Source organism: Anomaloglossus baeobatrachus, chromosome 2 (assembly GCF_048569485.1).
Source record: "Anomaloglossus baeobatrachus isolate aAnoBae1 chromosome 2, aAnoBae1.hap1, whole genome shotgun sequence".
NCBI classification, from domain to species: Eukaryota; Metazoa; Chordata; class Amphibia; order Anura; family Aromobatidae; genus Anomaloglossus; species Anomaloglossus baeobatrachus.
Genome location: NC_134354.1, coordinates 446,709,862 through 446,718,134, shown reverse-complemented (window position 1 = coordinate 446,718,134; position 8,273 = coordinate 446,709,862).

Sequence of the window (8,273 nt, the reverse complement as noted above, 5' to 3'; positions counted from 1 at the left end):
TGGGGGCAGATCCCACCATGGAAACCACTATGAAAAAATCCTCGAATGACCATATGCATCTACTTGCTGTGCACAGGTTCAGCCTTTTGAGCATCTTTTACCCTCTTCAGGTTTCTAAAACCACCAAGTGATTAAAAGAAGTGACCGCTCCATTCTTCTGGTGTTTTTCATTCAGAAAACGTTCTGTATTTTACAATGCAATCAATGGGAAGTCTCGGAAGATGCCCGGAATCTACAACCCCCAGCTTGTCCTTAACAATGGTAAGCAGATGCTGGGAGTTGTTGTTATTAGACTCCGGACCATACAGGCAATATCACAAATAATCACTTACATCTAGGTACGTTTTATAGGTGACATCTTCTGAGTCGTTCCCATCCTTTTTGTCTCTACGCAGTACAGATGTCATGATGAGGTTTTGTGCCCACTGCTCGTCTCTGAAGCTCTCCCTCTTTACTCTTCAGCAACACTTCCCCACACAGCACCTTTAAAAATAAAAGTATCATTATACTGCCCCATAAATATAAATATCTACCATGCTGTGCCCCTGAATAAATAATTGCTGTGCTTCCTTCACAAAATATCCCCCCACACTGCCCTTATCCAAAATACCTCCCACACTGCCTCTCTCCTTAATATACCCCCACGCTGCCTCTTTCCATAATGTCCCCATACACGGCTTCTCTCCATAATGTCCCCTCCACACTGCTCTCTTTATAATTTACCCCCACACTGCCTCTCTCTATAATATTCCCCCAGAGGCTATGGAAAAAAATTGCTTCCTCCCTCAAAAAGGAAATCCAGCTAAATCTGTGCTCCAAAATCCAAATGCCCCCCTTCCTTATGAGCAACATAATGTGCCTAAACCACAGTTAGTGTCCACATATTTGGCATTGTTTTAGTGAGGAGAGCCTGCTTAATTTACAGGATGCAGGTTTCCAGAAGTACGAGCTGAGCACAATGTAAGGGCATAAAAATCTACTGGGCACAACAAGGACTTATTTGCAATTTATAATTCTGCAAAATTCACTGCGTTTGACACCATGGGTGTATTCCACAGAATAAATCATCACTACACCCATAGATGAATTCCCAGAGGGATGTAATTTCCAAACTTTCGTCACTTGAGGGGATTTCTTCTGTTTTGGCACTTAGGGGCTCCATAAATGAAGTTCGCAAACTATTTTAGGAAAATTTGTGCTCCAAACATCAAATAGCATTTATTCCCTCCTAAGCTCTGTGGTGTGGCCAAATAGTACTGTACAGTCACATATGGGGTATTTCCACATTCAGGAGAAATTGTTTAAACTCATTATGGGGACTTTTTTTATCTATCCCCCATGAGAAAATCTGGGGTTAAAATATTTTAGTGGTAAAAATGTAATCATTTTTTGTTCACCGCCCCATAGTATAAAATTATGTGACACACCTGCAGAGTTATTATGCTCACTGCACCCCTGAATAAACTAATTGAGCGATGCACTTTGTAAAATTGGGTCACTTGTGGGGGGTTTCTGCTGTTTTGGCACCTTAGGGGCTCTGCCAATGTAACATGGCACCCGCAAACCATTCCAACTTAATCTACACTCAAATATAGTGCTCCTTCCCTTCTTCACTTTGTACTGTGCCTCACAAGTTGTATTCAACCACAAATGGGGTATTGGTATACTCAGGTGAAATCACCCAAGAAATTATATGGCACATTATCTTCTGTTACCCTAGTGAATTTGAAAAATTTGGGGTTAAATCTACTTTTTTGTGGTTAAAAATGTATTTTTTCATTTTCACGGCTCAACGATATAAAAGTCTGTAAAGCACCTGGGGGGTTCAAGGTGCTCACCAAACATGTAGATAAATTTCTTGAGGGTTCTAGTTTCCAAAATGGGGTCATTTGAGGGTGATCTGCACTGTTTAGGCACCTTATGGGCTTTGCCAATGAGACATGGCACCAGCAAACCATTCCAACTAAATCTGAATTCAAATATGGCGCTCCTTCCCTTCTTCACTTTGCACTGGGCCTCAAAAGTAGTTTTCGACCACATATGGGATATTGGCATACTCATGAGAAATTGCACAACAAATTGTACAGTGCATTATCTCCTGTTACTCTTGTGAAAATGAAAGATTTGGGGTTAAAGCAATATTTTTGTGGAAAAATATATTTTTTATTTTGACAACTTAACTTTATAAAATTCTGTGTAGCACCTGGGGATTCAAGGTGCTCACCAAACATCTAGATACATTTCTTGAGGAGTCTAGCTTCCAAAATGGGATCACTTGTGGAGGAGCTCCACTGTTCAGGCACATCAGGTGCTCTCCAAATGCAACATGGCGTCCGCTATCTATTCCTGACAATTTTGCACTCTAAAATGTAATTGGCAATCCTTCCCTCCCGAGCTTTACTATGCTCCCAAACAGTAGATTTCCACCACATATGGGGTATTGGCGTACTCAGAAATAATTGCACAACAAATTTTATGGTGCATTTTCTCCTGTTACCCTTGTAAAATAAAAGATTTGTGGATAAAGCAACATTTTTGTGGTTAAAATATATTTTTTTTATTTTCACAGCTCAATGTTATAAAATTTTGTGAAGCACCTCGGAGTTCAAGGGGCTCACCAAACATCTAGATAAATTCATTGAGGGGGTCTAGTTTCCAAAATGGGGCCACTAGTGGGGGAGCTGCACTGTTTAGGCACAACATGGGTTCTCCAAACATGACATGGCGTCTGCTATTCCAGACAATTTTGTACTCTAAAATTCAAATGCCACTCTTTCTCTTTTGAGCCCTGCTGTGCTCCCAAACAGGAAATTTCCACCACATACATAGGTATATATATATATATATATATATATATATATACATACTCATGAGACATTGCACAACAAATTGTAGAATGCATTTTCCCTTGTTACCTTTATGAAAATGCAAAATTTGGAACTAAAGAAACATTTTTGTAGGGAAAAACTTACATTTTCATGTTTTCCACATTGCTTTAGTTCCTGTGAAGCACCTAAAAGTGTGTGTGATTTTAAGCAGTTTGAGGGGTGCATTTTTTGGGGATTCTCTGTCACCAAGGCCTCTGAAAGTCTCTTCAAATATGATGTGGTCCCTAAAAAAATAGTTTAGTAAATTTTGTTGGAAAAATGAAAAATTGCTGATAAACTTTGAACTCTTGTAACGTCCTAGCAAAAAAAAGAGCAAAACATCTGAGTGGGCCCCTAACTAGGTAACCCTCGTTACAACTATGGTGGTGCAGTCTAGCAGTGGGTGTAGGCAAATCTCAGCAGATGACTGCACTGTTACTGAAAATACAAAGTCCAATACTCATATTACCGCCATACGGTGACCATATAGTGGTATGAGTCTTGCAGAACAAATTAAAGATTACAGTACAGTTACAGATAGTGACTTACAGCGGACGTTCTTTCTGATGGAAATGTTCACTTTTTTCACCTTTTCCATCTGGCCTGGACCAATATGACAACATTGTCCAGTTACAACTCATCACAATTGACACAACAAAGACACATTTGACTTCTTGCATTTCCAGCATTGTCCCAAACTTTTCCCAACCTGTACAAACTCATCATCCTGCTGTCACCCCAATACTGAGCTGCTGTTGTATGTGTCTCTATTACTGATCCTCTTATTACCCCATGTAGTAATGCCACTACTGTGCCTTTTACAAAGTAAAATGCCTCATTTGTGCCCTGTAGATGGTAAAATTGCCCCCTAGAAAATTTGAATGCCTTGTGTAAGTGCCTTGAGGCTACCTGGATCTGGTGATTCCCCAAGCTCTATGGCAAAGTGCTTGGAAGCACATGCCCCCTGCCTAGGAAACCAGACCCTGATAATGGTCACGCCTTGAGGAAGCGGTGTGAAACGTGCGTTGGAGTTAGAGGCGGGAAAGCTGGTTGTACGCTTTATTATAGCTACAGGTCTGGTATAAGAGTTTTAGGGGGCAGTTTAATAATGCAGCTGTATTAAGTATTTTACTGTTATGAAAGAAAAAATTTGACTGCATCATTAATCCAATGTTTATATACTGGTGATTGTGTAATTACTATATGGCTCCCTATATGTTTTAACTTTTTAATATACTATGTCATGTTTTCCCTGCCTATGGGCTTTTCTGTAGGTTTTTAATTTGTATTGTGTCATGAATGTTTTCAGAAAATTTGCCATCAATAAAAAGACTTCTTTTAACTAGTTGTATAGTATTTATTGGGATATTTTGGTTGAATTGGCTGGTAACCAGCTAACAAGTAGTAAACTATAGAATTACAAATTCCCCTGTTCTTGCTAACGGAGAGGATTATTAATAAGAGATTCTTCGCAATTTTACCCATTTACGATGAGAAAGTACCATTGACATTGAAGCAGAGGTTATGTTATCACATAGCATTTCAAAGCAATATTACCAGTGTCTTTTCCTTGGCCTCAGCAGTGTCTGCCTCTAACATGTTATTTGTAACAATGGCAAATCTAATCTCCATCCGCTATGGGCAGCAGTAGTCTACGAATGGAGTCTAGAGAGTTGCATAACATTCAATATTCTCATAAGAAGCGATCTGGAAATTTGATTTCCCTGAGATGTCTTCATGTATTGTTGGCAATTTTGGGAATAGGATGAAATTAGAAAATGTATATTTGATGTGCTGATATACTTGACTCCTGTACTAATGTAGGCTCACAATGGTTATGTGGGTAAAGAGATACATGGATAGAGGGGTACATGGCTCCATAGATACATGGCTAGACTGGTGTAGGTATATATAAGTAGAGGGGTACACGGGTAAATTAATACGTGTTTACAAGGGTACATGGGTAGAAGGGAACCCAGTATATGGGTACAGGGGTTCAATGGCACATGGATAAAGTGGTACATAGGTAGAATTATGCAAGCAGAGACAGACATAGACAGAAGAGGGCATGTGTACAAGAATAATGCATAGGCTCTTTGCTGTCCAATTGCTCATTATAATGTACAATTCCACCTGCTTTAGAGGTGGAAATGGGCCCTCTCACCTTGGGCTCCTGGAATTAAATATACAGATGCCGTATCTCTGGCTTCATTCGTTGTGTAATCTGTGTTCCATTGTAGACCTCCCATGGCTTTCCAGATTCTGAACCTTCAAAATAACTCTCTGATCGCTCTCTGTGCGGTGATCAAGTATGGATTTCTGATACACATGTGCACAGGGGTACATAGATATAGGGTTAAATGGGCAGAGATCTACATGAAAACATGGATAGAGGGCTACATGGGTACAAACATGAGTAGATGGGAACTTAGATACATGGATAGAGGGGTTTATGGGTAAAGGGATACAAGGCTACAGGGGCAGAGGGGTATATGGGTAGAGAAGTACTTTTATAGTGCTGTAACCAATCTTTATCATGGAGCTTATGGTATTAAAGTGACCCTTCACACTGGAATTCAAAACTGACTATACATTTGTCAATTACTATCAACCTACCTAGTGCCCCTCCATTTACCTTCCTCTTCCTGATCCACTTAAGAGTGGTGTTCCATTCCTACTACTTCCAAGAGAGCTGCCTCAATTGCGTGGGAAGTGCATTGGTAAATCAACTCCACTCATCCCTTCCTTTCTTGTGCTGTGAGATAGGTAAGGCTGATGAGGCATATTTTTGACTTTCCACTGTACTCCCTATTACAAAGTTGTAGTTGTGGAAGACAAACTGAATACAGCAGGTAGGGTGACTATATGTGAGAAACGTATAGTCACTTTTTGATTCTAAGAAAGAGGATCGAATTTACTCCTAGAATTTCAATTTTATTCCATCACAGGTGTCGCTTGGGAATACAGTTATGTATTGCAATGGCAGTGCCCGAATGAGCACTGCTCCAACTACCTTCTACCCTTGATAAGCTGTTGCACCCAGGTGCATAAAATGGGTAAGATTGGTACATCTAGTACTCTACTTTCGACAAGTATATATTGTAGATGAGGCATACAATAGATAACCAGAACAACATAGGGCTTTAATTGCAGTCACGTTTATTTGCAGCTTCTATACACACTTTCTATGTAATCAAACTTTTCTGACACATTTTAGAGGGGTTCACAAAATGAAATTGTCACCATTTTTACTAAAAAATAAATACAAGACTTAAAGTGTTGCACAGCTCTAAAATATACAAAGGCTTAGATTTAATGTAAACTCTGAAAACATTTTACAAAAGAAAACATTTTTGCAACAATTTAAATTTAAAAAGTTCATATTTACAGATATTACAAAAAAATACAAAAATGGATGCAAGTCCATTAACCATTGTCGTTGTCGCCAGCAAGTACTGGTACTAGTACCAAAATAGTAACACTGGAACCTCACTTGATATTCCTTATCATTATACCTTTTAGGATTAGTTGTTGGTTTTACGTTTTCCCTTGACAATCTCTCAGAATCAAATAGTGGTACAAAGCATTGCTTATTCATTTGGCAATGGAGTTCGTGAACGAAAAGAAAATTCATCAATGTGAAAAGCCAAAGTCCAAGCCTATATTGTATGGTTTGGCAAATCAAAAGTAGGTTTCTACTTTCCATTAGTTTTTTGTCCCTTAATTACAATTTTACATTAAGTATTAGTATTAATGATAACAAAAAAAGGAAAAAAAAAGTTGCATAATAAACAAAATTGGTTGTGTCAGTGCAAACAGAACAATAGTTTGGAAGTTCGGTGTACAAACATGAGAAACATAGCTTCCCTCACACATACAGTGCTGTGTCTTATATTTATTTACCTGCTTATACTGAGACTTAGGACAATGGGTAATATAGGTTCAAAGATTAAGACCACAACTGCTGAATATCTGTGTAAACAAAAGAAACGGACTTCTAGGGTTCTGACTTCTAAAAATGTTTGACGTATTTTGCATCATCACCAGTATAAGCAGGAATATTACTATGCTACATATTGTAAGTGAGGTTTTATTTTTTCCATATGTGCACCAAATAATAGCTTTTTGGTCAGACCCAACTTGATCCCTAATGAAAAAATCTGCTAGCATTTAGGAAATGCATGAAATCCCCTATAGTAAATATAATGAATGCCATTTGGGGATATATAACTTTTTTTTTTTATAGGTCAATATTAAAAATGAAGTCCATATGTAACTCCTAATATTTATTTAGTTAATTTTACTCACTTATATAGTGCTATTAACTTCACAGCGCATATAAAAGATAGAACTGTAATACAATTGGCCCATTTTACCAGTACAGCAATACATAAAGCAGATTGAAGATTATCAATGAGCACTTTATTCTCTTCACATTAGAGCAATGAGCACTCTTAGCTCCGTACGTTAGATCAATTAGTACTCTCTACTCAACAACGCAGAGCAATGACTACTCAGCTCTCCACACTCTGGCTTACAGCATTGAACATTCTTTATACCTTAGAGCTATGTGCACTCTGTTCTTTACACTTTATGGCAATGAATTCTCTCTACTGTCCAGCTTAGAGCAATGAGCATCCTCTATTCTCCAGCTTAGAGCAATGAGTATCCTCTACTCTCAAGCTTAGAGCAATGAGTACTCTCTACTATCCAGCTTAGAACAATGAGCATCCTCTACTCTCAAGCTTAGAGCAATGAGCATCCTCTACTCTCAAGCTTAGAGCAATGAGTACTCTCTACTATCCAGCTTAGAACAATGAGCATCCTCTACTCTCAAGCTTAGAGCAATGAGTACTCTCTACTATCCAGCTTAGAGCAATGAGCATCCTCTACTCTCAAGCTTAGAGCAATGAGAACTCTCTACTATCCAGCTTAGAGCAATGAGCATCCTCTACTTTCCACTTTACAGCAATGAGTACTCTCTACTCTCAAGCTCAGAGCAATGAGCACCCTCTACTCTCCACCTTACAGCAATACATACTCTCTGCTCTCACTCTTACCTCAATATGTACTCTGTACTCTCCAGTTTAGAGCAATGATTGCTCTCTACTCTCCAGCTTAGAGCAATGAGCACTCTCTACTCTTCAGATTAGAGCAATTAGTACTTTCTACTTACCAAACTAAAGCAATGAGCACTCTCTATTCTCCAGCTTAGAGCAATAAGTACTCTCTACACTCCAGCTTAGAGAAATGAGCATGCTCTGTCCAACTTAGGGCAACAAGTATTCTAATCTCCACGTTAGAGCAGTGAATATACTACTTTATAGCAAGTAACACTCTCTACTCTCCACCTTATGGCATTGAGTACTCTCTACTCTCCACCTTAAAGCAATGAGCACTTTCTAA